General features: G+C 42.7%; 1 pseudogene; it reads right to left on the bottom strand.

Annotated features, from left to right (window-relative positions):
* Nucleotides 1-17,405: 17,405 nt before the first annotated feature.
* On the bottom strand, nucleotides 17,406-19,306 carry LOC109556724 (rab GDP dissociation inhibitor beta pseudogene; annotated as a pseudogene).
* Nucleotides 19,307-21,729: the final 2,423 nt, after the last annotated feature.

Genomic DNA, 21,729 nt, shown 5'->3' with positions numbered 1-21,729 from the left:
GAAAATAATAGCAAATGAAACAACTGACAAAGGACTAATTTCCAAAATACACAAGTAGCACATACAACTCAATGCCAGAAAAGCAGACAACCCAATCAAAAAGTGTGAAAAAGACCTAAACAGACATTTCTCCAAAGAAAACATACAGATGGCTAACAAACACATGAAAAGATGCTCAACATTGCTCATTATTAGAGAAGTGCAAATCAAAACTACAATGAGATATCACCTCACACCAGTCAGAATGGCCATCCTCAAAATGCCTACAAACAATAAATGCTGGAGAGGGTGTGGAGAAAAGGAAACGCTCTTGCACTGTTGGTGGGAATGTAAATTGATATAGCCACTAAGGAAGACAATATGGAGATTCCTTAAAAAACTAGGAATAAAACCACCATTTGACCCAGCGATCCCACTCTTAGGCATATATCCCGAAGAAACCAAAATTGAAAAAGACACATGTATCCCATTATTTGTTGCAACACTATTTACAATAACTAGAATATGGAAGCAACCTAGATGTCCATCGATAGATGAATGGATAAAAAAGTTGTGGTACATATATACAACGGAATATTACCCAGCCATAAAAAGGAATGCATTTGAGTCAGTTCTAATGAGGTGGACGAATCTAGAACCTATTATACAGAGTGAAATGAGTCAAAAAGAGAAAGATAAATATCATATTCTAACACACATATATGGAATCTAGAAAAATAGTACTGAAGAATTTATTCACAGGGCAGCAAGATTGCTGGGAGAAATACCAATAACCTCAGATATGCAGATGACACCACCCTTACGGCAGAAAGTGAAGAGGAACTAAAAAGCCTATTGATGAAAGTGAAAGAGGAGAGTAAAAAAGTTGGCTTAAATAGAACTGCCTTATGATCCAGCAATCCCACTGCTGGGCATACACACTGAGGAAACCAGAAGGGAAAGAGACACGTGTACCCCAGTGTTCATCGCAGCACTGTTTATAATAGCCAGGACATGGAAGCAACCTAGATGTCCATCAGCAGACGAATGGATAAGAAAGCTGTGGTACATATACACAATGGAGTATTACTCAGCCATTAAAAAGAATTCATTTGAATCAGTTCTAATGAGATGGATGAAACTGGAGCCTATTATACAGAGTGAAGTAAAGCCAGAAAGAAAAACACCAATACAGTATATTAACACATATATATGGAATTTAGGAAGATGGTAACAATAACCCTGTATACGACACAGCAAAAGAGACACTGATGTATAGAACAGTCTTATGGACTCTGTGGGAGAGGGAGAGGGTGGGAAGATTTGGGAGAATGGCATTGAAACATGTATACTATCATGTATGAAACGAGTCGCCAGTCCAGGTTCGATGCACGATACTGGATGCTTGGGGCTGGTGCACTGGGATGACCCAGAGGGATGGTATGGGGAGGGAGGAGGAGGGAGGGTTCAGGATGGGGAACACATGTATATCTGTGGTGGATTCATTTTGATACTTGACAAAACCAATACAATATTGTAAAGTTTAAAAATAAAATAAAATTTATATAAAAAAAAAAGTTGGCTTAAAGCTCAACATTCAGAAAACGAAGATCATGGCATCTGGTCCCATCACTTCATGGGAAATACATGGGGAAACGGTGGAAAGTGTCAGACTTTATCTTTTTGGGCCCAAAATCACTGCAGATGGTGACTGCAGCCATGAAATGAAAAGACGCTTACTCCTTGGAAGGAAAGTTATGACCAACCTAGATAGCATACTCAAAAGCAGAGACATTACTTTGCCAACAAAGGTTCATCTAGTCAAGGCTATGGTTTTTCTAGTGGTCATGTATGGATGCGAGAGTTGGACTACGAAGAAAGCTGAGCGCCAAAGAATTGATGCTTTTGAACTGTGGTGTTGGAGAAGACTCCTGAGAGTCCCTTGGACTGCAAGGAGATCCAACCAGTCCATTCTAAAGGATATAGGTCCTGGGTGTTCCTTGGAAGGAATGATGCTAAAGTTGAAACTCCAGTACTTTGGCCACCTTTTGCGAAGAGTTGACTCATTGGAAAAGACTCTAATGCTGGGAGGGATTGAGGGCAAGAGGAGAAGGGGACGACAGAGGATGAGATGGCTGGATGGCATCACCGACTCGATGGACGTGAGTTTGAGTGAACTCCGGGAGTTGGTGATGGACAGGGAGGCCTGGCGTGCTGCTATTCATGGGGTTGCAAAGAGTTGGACGTGACTGAGTGACTGAACTGAACTGAACTGACTGAATGGAGAAATAAACATGGAGAACAGACTTATGGACTTGGGGAGAGGGTGAGATGTATGGAAAGAGTAACATGGAAACTTACATTACCATATGTAAAATAGGTAGCCAACAGGAATTTGCTGTATGGCTCAGGAAACTCAAACAGGGGCTCTGTATCAACCTAGAGGGGTGGGGTGGGTAGGGAGATGGGAGGGACGTTCAGAGGGAGGGGACAGAGGTATACCTATGGCTGATTCATGTTGAGATTTGACAGAAAACAGTAAAATTCTGTAAAAAAAAAATGATCCTTCAATAAAAAAAAAGTAGAACAAGGACAAGATCATGGAGCATGTGAAGTCTGTTGTGATGATGCTGTTGACAATGGTATTGAAGAAGCATGGAAAAGTGATGGAGGAGATGGAGAAATTTTCAGCATGTGGATGCAGGATCAACATCAGTGTCAAGTCCTCCTCAGCTTAATGCTGAATCGAAGGAAAGGTGAAAGTCTTTATGAAGACTTGAAGAAGAAATACAACGAAGAACCTGAGGGTAGATTTTTAATGCCAGCCATGGCTGGTTTCATTGGTTTAAGGCTAGAGTCAACCTCCACAGTGTAAAAGTAAGTGGTGAGGCAGTCAGTGCAAATACAGCAGCTGCCACCTTCTTATTGTAATCTCCTATGGCAGAGGCAGAGATACAGCTCTCTAGTATTTCTTCCTTGAAGGGCAATAATCTCATGATGAAGGCCCACTCTCTTGACCTCATTCAGTCCTAATTATCTTCCCAAAGTCCCATCTCCAAAGATCATCACGTTGGAAATTAGGATGTCATCATCTGATTTTAGGGGAACATAAACAAACATTCAGCACACAATACTGTTTCTATCAAGATTCAGCAATTTTTCTTGAATTTTTTCCCATGTTTCAGCAAATAATTGGTAATTTCCAGCATTCTGAAAAGTTCTCTAAAAAGTTAGTTTTCTCATTATTTTTATGGAGAAAAGAGGTCGTCTGTACTCTGACATTTTCTACACTTCATATTTTTTGAAAGTGAAAGTCGCTCAGCAGAATCCAACTCTTTGTGACCCCATGGACTATATAGTCCATGGAATTCTTCAGGCCAGAATACTGGAGTGGGTTAGCCTTTCCCTTCTCCAGGGGAATCTTCCCAACCAGGGATAGAACCCAGGTCTCCCATATCACGTTTTTAAAAGAATTCCAAAAAACAGATAAAACTGACATACAACATTGTATAGATGTAAAACATGTGGATTTGATACATTTATATATTATGATATAATTACCACTGTCACTTTATCTAACAGCTCTCAGTTCAGTTCAGTCGCTCAGTCGTGTCTCTTTGCGACCCCATGGACTGCAGCACGCCAGGCTTCCCTGTCCATCAGCAACTCCTGGAGCTTACTCAAACTCATGTCCATTGAGTCGGTGATGTAATCCAACCATCTCATCCTCTGTTGTCCCCTTATCCTTCTGCCCTCAATCTTTCCCAGCATCAGGGTCTTTTCCAATGAGTCAGTTCTTTGCAAAAGGTGGCCACAGTATTGGAGTTTCAGCTTCAGCATCTCTTCCAATGAATATTCAAGACTGATTTCCTTTAGGATGGATTGGTTGGATCTCCTTGCAGTCCAAGGGACTCTCAAGAGTCTTCTCCAACACCACAGTTTAAAAGCATCAATTCTTCAGCGTTCAGCGTTCTTTATAGTTCAATTCTCACATCCATACATGACCACTTTTTTGCCACATAGGTTTTATTGGATGGACCGTTGTTGGCAAAGTAATGTCTCTGCTTTTTAATATGCTGTCTAGGTTGGTCATAGCTTTTCTTCCAAGGAGCAAGTGTCTTTTAATTTCATAGCTGCAGTCACCATCTGCAGTGATTTTGGAGCCCAGAAAAATAAAGTGTCTCACTGTTTCCATTGTTTCCCCATCTATTTGCATGAAGAGATGTCATCTTAGTTTTCTGAATGTTGAGTTTTAATCATTTCTTTTTTATGGTGAGAATATGCAAGATCTAGTCTCTTAGCATTTTGAAGTATATAATGCAGCATTACTGACTATAATCGTTATGCTGTGCATTAGATCTCCAGAATTTATTCATCTGCAATTCAGTTGCAATTTCATACCCATTAACAGTATCCCCTGCCTACCCCAGCCTCTGATAATCACCGTTCCACTATCTGTTTCTATGAGTTTGACTTTTTTAGATTCCACATATAAGTGATGTAAATGATATCATACAATATTTGTCTTTTGCTGTGGGCTTATTTTACTAAGTATAATGTCCTCAAGGTCCATCCATGTCACAAAGGGCAGAAAAAATTTTCTTTTTCTCATGGCTGAGTAATATTTCACTGTGTATATATAAGTCACATCTTCTTTACTTATTCATCTATTCATGGATACTCAAGTTGTCTCCATATCTTGGTACTGTGAATAATGCTGCAATACACATGGGAGTACAGGTACCTTTTTGCTATCTGGTTTTCATTTCCTTTGGATAGCAAATAGGATTGTTGGACCATATAGTAGTAGTAGCAGTAGTAGTAGTAGTATATAGTTGCTGAATTTTTAATTAAAATTTTTTTTTGAGGTGCCTTTGTATTGTTTTCTATAGTGGCCGAACAAACTGTACATGTTGAATTATTAGTTATTTCCTAATTACAGCTAAAGTTTGAAAATATTTGTGTACTTCTTCTTGAATGACCCCCTGAAGCCACCCTTCATTCTGTTATTATTTTCTAAAGCTTTAGCTCTATCTGCTTTAATAAAAAGTAAATATAACTTTAAAAAATTAAAAAAATTTACTTTTTAATTGAAGAATAATTGCTTTACAGAATTTTTTTTTTTTTCTCTCAAACAAGTATAACTTTTCAAAAAGCGAATAGTTGTTTGGTTGTAGAGGAGGAGGGATGGAGGAGAGAATGGGTAGTGAGGGCCAGCAGACTGTCACTCTGCATGAGCTGCTGTCTGCTTTGAGGGAGCACAGACTGGAGTCCAGATGCCTTGCTTGAAGCTACATGGTGGGCTGGGAGAAGGGCTATGGTGTTGGGAGGTTTTTTCAGAGCTCATTGTCAGGAATTCAGACTCTGGAACTTGGTTGGCTGTGTGGCCTTTATAGGTCACTTAATGACTCTAGATTCAGGCTTCACATCTGAAAAATGCATTTTATAGGCAGTACCCTGACCACATTGAGTGTATGGTCTTGGAGTCAGTCCTGCAGAACCAGCGTTTGGGTCAGAATAGCTAAGGGAGAAGCCTCAATAGGGAGGAGAAGAAGACACTGTCTGAAAGTTAGATAGATGGTGCTGCTTGCCTAGGGCTTTCCTGGTGGCTCAGGTGGTAAAGAGTCTGCAATGTGGGGGGCTGGGGTTCGATCCCTGGGTCGGGAAGATTCCCTGAGAAGGGAATGGCAACCCACTCCAGTATTCTTTCCTGGAGAATTCCATGGACAGAGGAGCCTGGTGGGCTACAGTCCAGGTAGGGTGTGGGATGTGATAGTTCTCAGATGTTGTGGGGTATTCAGTCTGGGAAGAAGAAACTGGAGCCTGAGCCTCAGTGAGTGGGAGTGAGTCTGAGGCAGCTGAAGTTGTGCCCAGGAGGGGAATGTAGACATCTCTCCCTGCCTCTCTGTGAAAGCAGAAGCAGGGCCGGCAGAGGCTTAAGGGGAAATGGTGGGTGTGATGCAGACAAGGGCCCATTAGATTCTGTGGGGTCTGGCTTTTTTCTGTGTGTAGGGAGCATGCCCTGCACTAGTGGCAGCAGGAAAGCCATAAGGATGCAAGCAATAGGTAAATGCCTACATTTGCATTGGGGATGTAGAGAGTTGGCACTTCTCCCAGAGCTTTGCTCTTTTGTTCAGAGCTTCTTTCATATACCACTGAGGGCTGAAGTTTATGGAAAATCCAAAAGGAAATTTGACTCATTAAACTGTGTAGACAGAGGGGTGCCCAAAGCAGGAGAGGCCTAGTCCACCCTGGCTGTCATTGGGTGACTTCTGTGTTTGACCATAAGCTGATATTGATGAGCAGGACTGTCTGGGCTGAGTTGTTACTCCAGGGAAGCAAGGAAGGGTATGTGAGAACTCCAACCTGACTGTGACTCCATGGAGTGGGGTCTGCACAGCACCTTGGCAGGCACATGTTTATACATCCATCCTAAAATTATTTATTGACTGTGTAACTGTTTGTGCTGGGGATAAGATAAAAGGGTTCTCTCTAGACCAACAGGCCTGTCTTCCCAGAACTAACCTGCTGAGTAGTGGTCAAGGAGGAAATACTTTGTAAGCCCCACCCTGGGGTGAGAAGAGTTGTATAAAGGGCTCCCAGGGCTTTTCCTCTCTTTCTGCTCCTTCTAGATATTTACTCTGCAACTGCACAGCCTGACAGGCAGCCTGTGATGGAGCCCTGCTCAGAAGACACCCATCTATGCTGGGCTTCCAGGCTCCTGGGATTCACCAGCCTCCTCCTCAGTGAGTGGTCGGGGTTCTGGGAAGGGAAAGCATCTGGGTGGAGCATGAGGCAGGGTCTCCTTTCCACATATCTTGTCTTAGGTGAACATAAAGACAAAAGAGCTCTGTGATTATTTAGCAAATGCAGTGCATTTGGTTTAGACTCTGAGGAGAGACTGGTGAGCCTGGGACCCCTGAGCTCAAGCAGCCTTGACTTCATCAGGGAACCATTTCCAGGGAGGTGAGGCTGCTCCTGCTGCAGTAACCTGGAAGCCAGGAGAGCTTCCCTGGGGTCCTGGGATGAGGGAGGGAGATAAAGAGCATGACTCCTTGGGGCAGAGGGCAAGGGAAAAGGCTCTTCCTGGTTTGGACACAGGGGAACTGACAGCCTGTGCAGCTGTCCTGTGGAGGAGGGGGCTGACTAAGCCCCCGGTCTGAGCTGGAGGAAGCAATTTTAGTCCAAGTTTCTTGGGACTTTTCCATTAAAAAAGGAGGGTGACCACACACTCCCCACCCAGGTTAAGGGCTCAGCTGTTAGCAGATCTTCACAAAGTAGAGGGTCCTTGAAGGTCTATCTTTTATCTTAACAGAGCTCATGAAATTTGCCTTCCATCTCAGTGTCAGCTTTCATGAAAATTTAAAAAAAAATTACCTTTAGGAAAAGCAAATACTCTAGGAAGATGCCCTCTATAGATGTAAAACACAGTTTTAGGACAAAACTCTGAAAATAAAGGACATGCCTATCATTCAGAAATGACTGAACAAGATGGACAGTATCTGTACCATGGAGCATTATAAAACCTTAAAAAATGCATGTACCAATTGGTTGGAAGGTATTTCCGATTTCCGTAAAGTCAGATGCACGTATCTACATTAGTAAGATACAGAGAGCTGTATTTAATAAAATCCTAATTTTGTAAAGGAAACAACAGTCCTCAATATTTAAGGGAGTCTATTCTCCAAGCCAGGTTTCAGCAATATGTGAATCGTGAACTTCCTGATGTTCAAGCTGGTTTTAGAAAAGGAAGAGGAACCAGAGATCAAATGGCCAACATCTGCTGGATCATGGAAAAAGCAAGAGAGTTCCAGAAAAACATCTATTTCTGCGTTATTGACTATGCCAAAGCCTTTGACTGTGTGGATCACAATCAACTGTGGAAAATTCTGAAAGAGATGGGAATACCAGACCACCTGACCTGCCTCTTGAGAAACCTGTATGCAGGTCAGGAAGCAACAGTTAGAACTGGACATGGAACAACAGACTGGTTCCAAATAGGAAAAGGAGTTCGTCAAGGCTGTATATTGTCACCCTGCTTATTTAACTTCTATGCAGAGTACATCATGAGAAATGCTGGACTGGAAGAAACACAAACTGGAATCAAGATTGCTGGGAGAAATATCAATAACCTCAGATATGCAGATGACACCACCCTTATGGCAGAAAGTGAAGAGGAACTCAAAAGCCTCTTGATGAAAGTGAAAGAGGAGAGTGAAAAAGTTGGCTTAAAGCTCAACATTCAGAAACCGAAGATCATGGCATCTGGTCCCATCACTTCATGGGAAATAGATGGGGAAACAGTGGAAACAGTGTCACACTTTATTTTTCTGGGCTCCAAAATCACTGCAGATGGTGACTGCAGCCATGAAATTAAAAGACGCTTACTCCTTGGAAGGAAAGTTATGACCAACATAGACAGCATATTCAAAAGCAGAGACATTACTTTGCCAACAAAGGTTCGTCTAGTCAAGGCTATGGTTTTTCCTGTGGTCATGTATGGATGTGAGAGTTGGACTGTGAAGAAAGCTGAGCGCCGAAGAATTGCTGCTTTTGCAGTGTGGTGTTGGAGAAGACTCTTGAAAGTCCCTTGGACTGCAAGGAGATCCAACCAGTCCATTCTGAAGGAGATCAGCCCTGGGATTTCTTTGGAGGGAATGATGCTGAAGCTGAAACTCCAGTACTTTGGCCACCCCATGCGAAGAGTTGACTCATTGGAAAAGACTCTGATACTGGGAAGGATTGGGGGCAAGAGGAGAAGGGGACGACAGAGGATGAGATGGCTGGATGGCATCACTGACTCAATGGACATGGGTCTGAGTGAACTCCAGGAGTTGGTGATGGACAGGGAGGCCTGGCGTGCTGTGATTCATGGGGTCACAAAGAGTCGGACACGACTGAGCGACTGATCTGATCTGATACACTGCATGTTTATAAGAGTGTGAAGAAAATGCAGAAGGAAACATCGTAGATTGCTAATGGGGGTTAAAATGGAGAAAAAGATTGGAGATGGAGGACAGAAATTAGAGATGATGAGGAATTAAGCGAAAAGGGAACTGAAACGAAAACAAAGAATGTCCCCCCAAAGAATGTGTAAATGCCTGTGAATTTATGAAAAGTCATGTGTTTGTAACAGATAAAGAAATTAAGCAAAAGTTAACAAAGAAAGTAAGGAGGTATAGTAAATTAAAGGACTTCCCTGTAGCTCAAATGGTAAAGAATCTGCCTGCAATGCAGGAGACCAAGGTTTGATCCCTGAGTTGGGAAGATCCTCTGGAGAAGGTTATAGCAATCCACTCCAGTATTCTTGCCTGGAGAATCCCATGGTCAGAGGAGCCTGGTGGGTTACAGTCCATGGGGTCGCAAAGAGTCAGACACGAACTGAGTGACTAACACACACACATAGTAAATTAAGAATTCTGATGGAAGTTTTGAAAGCTTTTATTGTTACAATTCTTTGTTTCATTAATTCTTGCCATTAAATGAACTATCAGGAAATTAAATGAAATTTCATGAATTAGAGAGTATTTGTAACTATTTGATTCAACACTGAGACTTGTAGTAAAGACTAGATTCCTTTTAACGAATAAAATGTAGCTTTCTTCTCCAATGCTATTTAACTGGAAAAATATTTATATTCAATATTACAGTTTTCTCCACAGGCCCTGGAAGATTCACAAATTAGAAAGAGAGGGAAACAGAAAGTGAGACAAAGGGAGAAAAAGAGAGAGAAACAGTTTTAATTTCTTATTTTAAGATGAGACTATTTGCATCCAGAGAAGGAAAGTGACTTTCTCAAGGTCACACAGGATCTGGGGAGGAGTGGAATTCGTTGCCACCTTAGCCCCAGCCTTCTTGGACCTAGTGAGATGGACACCTCCCATTGGAGTTTGGGCAGCCTGGGTGGACTGGAAGAGGAATCCCTGGAAGGGAATGTCCTTGCTGAATTGCTTTACACATTATTACCAAAAGGTGTGTGGGGATTGGCGGCTCACTTGCTGCCCCAAAGCCAACAAAACAGGTCAGGCTGGTGGAAAGGAAAGTTTGCTTTACTTAAGATACCGGCAACTGGGGCGGGGGCGGACATCTGTCTGAAGGCTGACTCCCCACCATGCCTGGCAACCAGTGGTGCAAGAGCTTTTATAGACAGAGGAGGGGGCTACATGCAGAAACAGCACAGTGAGGTCTGACAGTTGTCTTCAAATCAGTCATTGGTGGTTTGATCTGCCATCACCTTGATGGTTTTAGGTACAGTTAATCTTCAGTTCCAGAGTCGGACACGGGTGAGTGACTTCACTTTCACTTTTCACTTTCACGCATTGGAGAAGTAAATGCAACCCACTCCAGTGTTCTTGCTTGGAGAATCCCAGGGACGGCGGAGCCTGGTGGGCTGCCATCTATGGGGTCGCACAGAGTCGGACATGACTGAAGCGATTTAGCAGCAGCAGCAGCAACAGCAGCAATCTTCAGTTCCAGGGTCGGTTTGTTTCCATTTCTTTGAGGCCAGTTCTCAGGACATGGCAGCTCATGTCATGGGTACAGTCTGGTCATCATGTAACGAACTTCTCCACCTGGGGTTTCAGTATAAGTCAGCTCACAGGATATGAGCTTAAAATATTATCTATAGTCCTTGAGAAGGAACTAAAGATCCTTGAGTATGCTTAATGACTACATTATTATTACTTGGTCTCCTTTGACTGTTTTCCTTTGTTTCTGCATGTTTCATTTCTGATTAAGCATTCTTTGGCTAAAGTTTCCCACAGACAAAAGGGAGGCAGAGGATGTGGTGGGGGCAGGGGGTCAAGGACCGTAGAGTTCTGTTCCATTTCAACATGAGTTGGGGTGAGTGGGGAGGGAGTGATTCTGTGGCTGAAGCATTTGTCTTTATCACTCTTAAAATCTTTAACCATTTCCTGGGCAGAGGTTTGGAAGGAGAAATGGGAAAGGAAGCTTGAATGTGGGTTCAATTCACGCTGTCATTTCCCAGAGATACCGAAGCTGCTGGTTAGGACAGTCCTTGTACTATGGGACCCGCTCATCACAGCAATTGGAGCATTTACTCAATGTGTTCCTGTGTCTGCTGACAGGACCTGGAGAACAAATGGCCCGTGACATCATGTGTTCTAGACAGAGACACGGAGACAGAGTAGCCAGTACGGAAATGCAGTTGGATTTGATCACTAGTTGAGAGGGAACCATTGTTTCTTAGTGTGATGATGTGGGAAGAGTCAGAAAATGTACACAATTTTATGTTGGTTGTTTTTAAATTTTATATTATTGAAATATATTTTTAAACTCACCTTACTTACATCCACACCCTCTCTGAGTGTGGTTTATTTCCTTCTGTAGGATTAGATCTTTTGTAAATGACAGAGCTCTTGCTGCCTTCCTTCTCTTTCTAAGTCTTCTTCCATCTTTATCACAACTGGTGCTCAGAATCAGCTTCTGGGTGGCTCCTTCCTATAGCCTGAGGGCTGAGCCTCCTCTCTCCCTGGTTCCCTTCTTTTCTGGCTGGACTGCTGTTTAACCCTCCGCTGGCCAGAAGTCCCTGCTCTGCTAACTGCTTTTAAGTTCTTGCTTCCCCTTTCTCAGGAGAGGAAAGTTGGAGGATAAGCCTCCAGGAGCTGCTCAGATTCTGGTGATGAGACAGCAGTGCTGGCAGGGGAGCCCCTGGGGAGGTCAGAAACAGGGTGGGGAGCTGGTGGGAGCTCCTGCAGGGGAGAAGCCCTGGGCTGGGAGCGGGCAGGCCGGGTGCCAGGTGTGACTCTGCCCTTTGTGACCCAGGACAGGTTCACCCCCTGGGGCGTCTCCTGCTCTGTGACAGGAGGGGCCTGGGCAGATCCTTTCTAAGGTCCCTCTAACGGTGATGTTCTGGGATTCAGTGCCTCCCCCCGACAGGCCTCTCCTGTGGGGACTTCAAGGCCTCTGCTCTGGCTCTTCATCCTGTCCTGTCCTATTCCTGCGTCCTGACAGGGACTGTGAACAGGTGAGCCTGTTCAGGGCACCTTCAAAGAGAAGACCCCCAGCGGCCCTGTGGTCACTTCTCAGCCTTTCAAGGAGTGAGGAGGTGCTCCTCTTCAAGCCCCTCTTGGGAACCCAGCGTGGCCCTCTGTTTTCTCTGCCTCTGCTCCTGGGAGGTGTCTCAGGACCCAGTGTGCTCAGACCACCTGCTGAAGGACATCACCTCTTTCTTCAAAGTGTGTGAAAACTTGGTCTATAAACCACCCTCAGGAAAGCAAGCTACAGCTGTGCTGTTTAGAAACCGCTAATTAATGGCCTTGGCCAGACTCTTTCTGTTCCTGTCTGTTCAGCAGAAAATGACAACTTCTTTCTCCTTGTTTCCCTGGTGCTGACTCCCGCTTAAAGCTTGAGGGGAAGTAAGACGAACATTGCTTGGTTAGGGTCACTGGTGAAAATCCCTTAGGAACGAGGCACACTGGAGACTGAAATGCTATATCCAAGTCCTAATGCACGTATGCTTATGGAACAAGGACTGTTTCTTTGAGCTCCAGATTAAACAAATACTTATGGTTAGAGCCCATGATTATACCAAAATTGTGTATTTTAAATGTGAGATTAATTCTAAATGTCTGACTGTGTTATTAAAGAATACTTCTATTTCTCTTATTAAAGAAGAGTAGAATAAAAAATCACATTGGGAATGCTGAAAAGAATTTAAAGACAGATATCCTGTGTTCACACGGGTTTACAGTATTCATGTTAACAGAAAGGCCTGGAAGGATACATATCATTAACAGTGCTTACTTTTGGGAAGAAGCACACTTAGAACTTTTACTCAACTCCATATTTCATGTAATAGGTTTTTATGAACACACGACGTTTTTATAATTACAAAGGAAAGGAAGGGATAATGCCCAAACCAAATAGAGTCAATAATATAAAAATTTTCAGCCTAAGCTTGGAGTACTATGTAGCCTGTCCTTCCCTCCGTCTTTCCCACTGTCCCTGGCAGCAGATATACTGAGGTACTTGGTTACGTGGGAGTCGACAGCAGCTGTGGATTCCAGCTGCTGTGGACACAGAATGAATTTCCTTTCAGTCTCTGGGCTTTGGTAAAGAAGGAGGCCCTGGCTGGACTCTGTCTCCCTATGGCTTTCAATGGGACTCACCCATGGGTGTCTGACTCTATGGAGCCCATTCCTGTACCTAGGAGGAGACCCCCGAGAGGGTCAGCTGGTGCAGAGGGAAGGGTCCACCCTGGGAAGTGGGAACATCTGGTTCTGACCGCAGGAGTGCCTGCTCAGGAGTCATCATCATAATAGGAAGCAACTCACATGTACGGAGCAATTATCAAACACTATGGTGTAAGCTTTCCTCTTGTTTTGTTTTTTCTTTTCGTTTTAAATTGAAGTACAGTTGATTTACATTGTATTAATTTCTGCTGTACAGCAAAGTGATTAAGTTTTATAAATACACATCCCTGGTAGCTCAGCTGGTAAAGAATCTGCCTGCAATGCGGGAGACCTGGTTTTGATCCCAGGGTTGGGAAGATCCCCTGGAGAAGGAAAAGGCTACCCACTCCAGTATTCTGGCCTGGAGAATTCCATGGGATCTCAAAGAGTTGGACACAACTGAGCGACTTTCACTTAACGTACATATATATATATATATACATTCTTTTTTGTATTTTTTTCCATTATGGGTTATCACAGGATATTGAATATGGTTTCCTGTATTATACAGTAGGACCTTGCTGTTTATCCATTCTATGGACATCAATTCTATATATTATATTAAAAAAAACTTTTCCAATTCTCTCTATACATATCCATTCAGTGTAAGAGTTTGCATCTGCTAATGCCAAACTCCCACTTCGTCCCTCCTCACTCTCCCCCTTAGCAACCACAGATCTGCCCTCTGTGTCCTGTGTGTCTGTGTCTGTTTGTAGATAAGTCCATTTGTGTCATATTTTGGATTCCACTTATAAGTGACATCATATGGTATTTGTCTTTCTCTTTCCAACTGAATTAGTAATTAAGTAATTAATTAGTAATTAGTAACATAATCTCTATGTCCATCCATGTAGCTGCAAATGGCATTATTTCATTCTTTTCCTGGCTGAGTAGTATTCCATTATGTGTATGGGCCACAGATTCTTGCTCTGTTCCTCCACTGATGGACATTTAGGCTGTTTCCATGTTTTGGCTCTTGTGAATAGTGCTGTTATGAATATAGGGGTGCATGTATCTTGGACAAAACTATAATTAAAAAACTTTCCTCTTCTTAAATTCTAATAATAATTCTATGATGGAAGTGCTGTTACTATTCCCATTTCACAAATGAGAAAGCTGAAGGCAGATAGGTTATATTTATGTTCAAATCCACACAGGATGGTCTTGACTCAAGCCTTGATGACTTTAATGTCCAAGCTTTGGCTGCTCTGATATCCTAATCACCTAGTCTCACACCCAAGTAAATTTCCAGTGGATCAAAGATGTAAGCATAAATATTGATAGTCTCACACCCAAGTAAATTTCCAGTGGATCAAAGATATAAGCATAAATATAGAATCATAAAAGTACTAGAAAAAAAAAGAGAGAATTAAGAACAAATTTTTGCAATATTTTTATACAAGATATTAAAACAATAAGCCATAAAAGATTGATATATTTGATTTTGTGAAAATAACAATTCACATGACAAATAGCCATAGAAAAAGCTGAAGAACAAACTGGAAAAAAAATTGTACCATTTATGTTAGCAATGAACTAGTTTTCTTAAAATATATCTGACTTCTACAAACTAATAGAAGAAAAATAAGTGTGGTTAAAGGACATTAGTAGACTGTTTACAGCTCACAGAAAAGGGCATAAAATGACTTAAATATCTGAAATAATGAACTGTACCATTTATATAAGAAATGCTCACTAAAATTGTAATGACATATAACTTTCCCTATTAATGGCAAATGGCAACATGTTTCTTCATTATACGTTGTCTATTGGTTGGAAACCTAAACATTATTGGTAGAAGTGTCGATAGGAACACTCTTTGGAGGGTGATTTAACAGCATCCATCAAAAAAGTTCAGATGTACATGCTTCGACCTATTAGTAACACCAAAATCTTCTAGTAACAACTAAAAGATTAGTAACACCAAAATAACACACACCATGTGGGCTAAGACTCAAAGCCAAGGATGTTCACTGCAGCACTGTTTGTAGTGGAAAGAAACAACTTTATCCATGAGAAGCAGTCCAGAACATCTGCAGCTGTTGAATGAGTGGCTTCTAAGCGTAGAGGCCCGGAGTGGGCTCTTGTGTGTGCTATTATGAGAAAAGGTGAGGAGCAGAACAGCATGTGCTGAGTGTGTTCATGTATGTGCAGATACACATTTGTGTTTGTAAATGCATAGACTGTCTTTGGATGGTACACAAAAAACAGGCAATGGTGCCCAACTGTGGGAAAGAGAACTGGGCAGTAAGAATCAGAGATGGGGAGAAACTTCATTTTCAATCTCGACATCTTCTCCTTTTCTAACCATATGAAGTTATAATCTGCTTACAATAAAATAAATTAAAAAACCACTCAGTGTATCTGTGATGAAATTTCCTTATCCTTCAAATGGGGATAATCATCTGTAACTGCCAGTTTTGATGGTTGTCTTGTGGATAACTAGATACTTGGTACCTGACGGGGCTCCTGAAATGTAGCGACTGGAATTGTGTTCATGGGGGAATGGGCTACCTCTTGTTCCAAGCAGTGAAAGCATCAAAATCCATCTAACAGTAATCCTGATGTAATGATAACAACAACTAAATACTTACTCCTGGGTGCTTTTTATGTATCATCTTATTTAACCTCCCAGGAACTCCAAGAATACTCATGATTCTCACCCCATAGTTCAGATGTAGGAACTCAAGGCTTAGATAGTTTAGGAAATTGCCAAAATCACTCAGCAGTAATGGGTGGATCTGGGACTTGAACCCAGGTCTGTTTCACGCCTGATTTGCTGGTCAAAAGCCCAGCCCTGGGTCCCAGGAAGCCCTCCTAGTGCCAACATGTAGTTCCTGGGTGCCACCCTTCCAGGCGGGCTGCAATAACAAAATATCAAACACTGGGTGACAAACAACAGAAACATATTTTCTCACAGTTCTGGAGGCTGACACGTCCTTGAGCAAGTTTTTGGCCAGTCTGATTTATGATGAGAGCTATCTTTTCAGCTTCTTGCTGTGCTGACGTGACCTTTGCTCAGTGTGGAGAGACACACACACACACTCACACACACACAGAGGGAGAGAGAGAGAGAGGGAGAGAGAGAGAGAGAGAAAGAAAGAGAGAGGGAGAGGGGGGGCGGAAAGAGAGAGAGAGAGAGGGAGACAGCCCTTTGATGTCTCTTCTGATAAATGCACTTTTCCTATCAGATCAGGGCCCCGCTCTTACGACCAAATTTAACCTTAATTACTGCCTTAGAGGTTCCAGCTCCAAATACAGTTACACTGGTGGTTAGGGCTTCAACATACTTCAACATATGAATTTGGAGGGCATGCAAACATTTAGTTCATAACAAAGGGAACTGTTTTTTTTGGCTGCCTCTAATTTCTAGTGTTTGCTGGCAATCTTTGGCATTCCTTGGTTTGTAGACACATCACAGCAATTGTTCATCTTCACATGGCATTTCACCCAAGTCTCTTCACATTGTCTTCCTTCTAAAACTGTTTGTATCTGTGTCCAGATTTCCTTTTTTCTTTTTTTAAAATAAGGACGCCAATTAGATAAGGGCCCACTGTAATGACTTCATCTAAACTTGACTACATGTACAGCTTGTTGTTTAATTGGTAAATCATGTCTGACCCTTTTGCGACTCTATGGACTATAGCCTGCCAGACTCCTCTGTCCATGGGATTTCCCAGGCAAGAATACTGGAATCGGTTGCCATTTCCTTCCAGGGGATCTTCCTGACCCTACAGTCGAACCCACATCTTCTGCATAGCAGATGGATTCTTTATCACTGAGCCACCTGGGAAGCCCTTCTGTACAAGTACCCTATTGCTAAATAAGATCACATTCTGAGGTTCTGGAGGTTAGGGCCTAAATATATCATTTCTGGGGGACAGAATTCAATGCATAAAAGTTTCCCCCATTTGTCCCATGAAAAGTTGCCCTCCTGACTGAGGGACACTAGATTCTAGTTAATATGTCTGTAAACTCACCCCCATATAGCTAGGCTGCCCTGCTAGAGATAACATTTGTGTTTTCTTCTTCTTTTTATTTATTTATTTATTTTTTTTGGTTTCCAGAGTTTGGCTTTATTTGCAGTACAGAAATCATTTGGAGACATCACTGAAGCAGAGGTTCTGTCAAATCAATACTGTGCTGCAGCTTGGTCTGTTGAAGAAGCCACATCTGGGATACAGAAGAAGCTCCTACATTTATCTGCTTTATGATGGGTTTCTTCCCTGTCTGCGCTCATCAGTTTTAATAGGTTAAAACACCGCACACAGGCTTCCTCCAAAAGACTATCCAAGTCTGGAGTTTGGTTAGAACTGGAGGCCCATGTAAACCAAGCTTGTGGCTGGGCTGGGTGGGCACTGTCCTGACACATGACATGAACAGAAAGGGGTGGGGAGGAGTAAGGGATGCTATCCCCGGTTACAGACATTCAGTTCTAAACCTCCTCACCATCAAGAGGACAAGATGGCACGCAAGCTGCACTGACCCAGCTCTTGAACAGCAGAAGCTCATAACTGCAAAGGCTACACTGATTAAAAGATAAAAATACTGTATCAAGTTCTCTGTATCAGTATCACAAGGTTTTAAAACTGATCCTTCGCTAGAAAATACAAGCCAGTATTGGTTAAATTGAACAGAACGTGGGAACCTGCCAATTCAGAAGAGCCACTCCATGAAAACAAGTTAATACATGATATTAGAAAGGGGAGGAATATTTACTGGTACAGTGCTCTGCAATCTCTCAGTTTTGATGACAAAAGCAGGCCTTACAATACTGATTTCATACAATATGCATCGTTTGCCAAATTTTAACTTTGTCCTAATTAGATGATAACATGTACTGCTGTTAGTCTTCCCCATAGATGTCATTTTTATGGCGCTTCATTTCCTCAGTCAAACTCGGATCCCATCATCCTCTTACAGATGTCCTTAATGTCATCACAGGTCGTCTCAAAGTGAGTTGTTGCATCCTAGGTACGGTATATAAAGATCTGGCTTTCTGTTCCCAAATCTTTTGGTACAAGGAGGTCACTGATGCTAACGAAATTCTGCTCACTTGGTTCCAAGAACTCCAGGGCTGGTCTGATTTCCTTCTCAGGCTCCTTGGTCTCCACTGTTGTGCTGGTGATGGCGATGTACTTGCCTTATGCGGGGCCACATTGTGTGCAGAGGAAATCATGCAGACATAGATATCTGACTTCCGGTTGACTTGGTTCTGTGGAATAATGATTTAGCAGGAGTTGGCGTCGTTAGTGTTTTTGATGGGGTGGCTGAGGATACAGATGACTCTGATCACCTAACCCACTGTTTCTACTCAATCTTTCACATAGCTGTGATCGCAGATGAGCTGCTTACAGCAAGCAATCTCTCCTTCAGATTTTACACCAATCACCTTTCCATTCTGCATAATGACTTCTTCAGTTGGTTTATTCAGCATGTAGGTACCTCCATAAATAGCACTTAGCTGTGCAAATCCCTGTGGCAGTTCTCTAAGGCTGTAGAGTGGATAAAGGTATGGGCTTTTGCCATATCTTGCCAAAGATTCGCTGTAAAGTTTAATCCTATTAATGGTTTCACAACATGGCTGATCTAAGTAGTCATCAGTTCTGTAAAGTGCCAGGGCATGACCAGTAAAATCTATAACATCTTGGCCCAAGTCAAATTTCTTACACACCTCTTGCATTGATGTCTTCTTAGGATCAATGCCCTCAAAAGTTCGAGGATCCTTCTCATCAAAGTTGGCGACATATATCAGGAATTTTCTGAATCGACGTTTTCCAAACAGCCCCATTAGGCTAGATGCCAGGGCTTCTGCTTCAGTGGAAGGAACCTTGTAGATCTTTCCTCCCTTATAAAAAAAGCTCCCTTCATTCACTTTGAAATCCAGATAGCGAGTGACCTCCGTAAAAAGCAGCATCTTAACCAGCTGACCATTTGCCATAAGGAACTTGGGGATTAAGTCAACATTCCAGTCTCTTCCTCTGCCCATGGATGCTGGTGGAGCTCCGGGTATCTTAAATCTTTTGTATAAGTCTTCAAGCGGTGTTATGGATGCACTCTCTCCTCCATAATACGGGTTTCTATCCATGTGAAGAACTTTCTTCCCATTCACTGACATTATACCTGACAGGATACATTCCTGAGGTGGAAGCGGCAGAGGCAGCGGCCGCTCTCCCCTCTCGTCACACAGACAATATGGCGGCGGCGGCGGAGGAGACACACGGTTCGGCCACCAGCCGCGGGGACCAGAGCCTTCTTTTTAAATTAATACAACATTTGTGTTTTCTTCTTCTTTTTAAATTAATACGTGTTTTCAGATACATCTTTAAATCAGATCAGATCAGATCAGTCGCTCAGTCGTGTCCGACTCTTTGCGACCCCATGAATAGCAGCACACCAGGCCTCCCTGTCCATCACCAACTCCCGGAGTTCACTCAGACTCATGTCCATCGCGTCAGTGATGCCATCCAGCCATCTCATCCTCTGTCATCCCCTTCTCCTCCTGCCCCCAATCCCTCCCAGCATCAGGGTCTTCTCCAGTGAGTCAACTCTTCACGTGAGGTGGCCAAAGTACTGGAGTTTCAGCTTTAGCATCATTCCTTCCAAAGAAATCCCAGGGCTGATCTCCTTCAGAATGGACTGGTTGGATCTCCTTGCAGTCCAAGGGACTCTCAAGAGTCTTCTCCAACACCACACTGCAAAAGCATCAATTCTTCGGCACTCAGCCTTCTTCACAATCCAACTCTCACATCCATACATGACCACAGGAAAAACCATAGCCTTGACTAGACGAACCTTTGTTGGCAAAGTAATGTCTCTGCTTTTGAATATGCTATCTAGGTTGGTCATAACTTTCCTTCCAAGGAGTAAGTGTCTTTTAATTTCATGGCTGCAGTCACCATCTGCAGTGATTTTGGAGCCCAGAAAAATAAAATCTGACACTGTTTTCCACTGTTTCCCCATCTATTTCCCATGAAGTGGTGGGACCGGATGCCATGATCTTCGTTTTCTGAATGTTGAGCTTTAAGCCAACTTTTTCACTCTCCACTTTCACTTTCATCAAGAGGCTTTTGAGTTCCTCTTCACTTTCTGCCATAAGTGTGGTGTCATCTGCATATCTGAGGTTATTGATATTTCTCCCGGCAATCTTGATTCCAGCTTGTGTTTCTTCCAGTCCAGCGTTTCTCATAATGTACTCTGCATATAAGTTAAATAAGCAGGGTGACAATATACAGCCTTGACGAACTCCTTTTCCTATTTGGAACCAGTCTGTTGCTCCATGTCCAGTTCTAACTGTCGCTTCCTGACATGCATGCAGGTTTCTCAAGAGGCAGGTCAGGTGGTCTGGTATTCCCATCTCTTGAAGAATTTTCCACAGTTGATTGTGATCCACACAGTCAAAGGCTTTGGCATAGTCAATAACGCAGAAATAGATGTTTTTCTGGAACTCTCTTGCTTTTTCCATGATCCAGCAGATGTTGGCAATTTGATCTCTGGTTCCTCTGCCTTTTCTAAAACCAGCTTGAACATCTGGAAGTTCACGGTTCACATATTGCTGGAGCCTGGCTTGGAGAATTTTGAGCATTACTTTACTAGCGTGTGAGATGAGTGCAATTGTGTGGTAGTTTGAGCATTCTTTGGCATTGTCTTTCTTTGGGATTGGAATGAAAACTGACCTTTTCCAGTCCTGTGGCCACTGCTGAGTTTTCCAAATTTGGTAGCATATTGAGTGCAGCACTTTCACAGCATCATCTTTCAGGATTTGAAATAGTTCAACTGGAATTCCATCACCTCCACTAGCTTTGTTCGTAGTGATGCTTTCTAAGGCCCACTTGACCTCACATTCCAGGATGTCTGGCTCTAGGTGAGTGACCACACCATCGTGATTATCCGGGTCGTGAAGATCTTTTTTGTACAGTTCTTCTGTGTATTCTTGCCATCTCTTCTTAATATCTTCTGCTTCTGTTAGGTCCATACCATTTCTGTCCTTTATCGAGCTTATCTTTGCATGAAATGTTCCTTTGGTATCTCTGATTTTCTTGAAGAGATCCCTAGTCTTTCCCATTCTGTTGTTTTCCTCTATTTCTTTGCATTGATCGCTGAAGAAGGCTTTCTTATCTCTTCTTGCTATTCTTTGGAACTCTGCGTTCAGATGTTTATGTCTTTCCTTTTCTCCTTTGCCTTTGGCTTCTCTTCTTTTCACAGCTATTTGTGAGCCCTCCCCAGACAGCCATTTTGCTTTTTTGCATTTCTTTTCTTTGGGGATGGTCTTGATCCCTGTCTCCTGTCCAATGTCACGAACCTCATTCCATAGTTCATCAGGCACTCTATCTATCAGATCTAGGCCCTTAAATCTATTTCTCACTTCCACTGTATAATCATAAGGGATTTGATTTAGGTCATACCTGAATGGTCTAGTGGTTTTCCCTACTTTCTTCAATTTAAGTCTGAATTTGGCAATAAGGAGTTCATGATCTGAGCCACAGTCAGCTCCTGGTCTTGTTTTTGCTGACTGTATAGAGCTTCTCCATCTTTGGCTGCAAAGAATATAATCAAT

Source organism: Bos indicus, chromosome 3 (genome assembly GCF_029378745.1).
Source record: "Bos indicus isolate NIAB-ARS_2022 breed Sahiwal x Tharparkar chromosome 3, NIAB-ARS_B.indTharparkar_mat_pri_1.0, whole genome shotgun sequence".
In the NCBI taxonomy this organism is placed as follows: domain Eukaryota; kingdom Metazoa; phylum Chordata; class Mammalia; order Artiodactyla; family Bovidae; genus Bos; species Bos indicus.
Note: the sequence above shows the minus strand (reverse complement) of the source record. Positions and strands in the feature narration are given on the sequence as shown.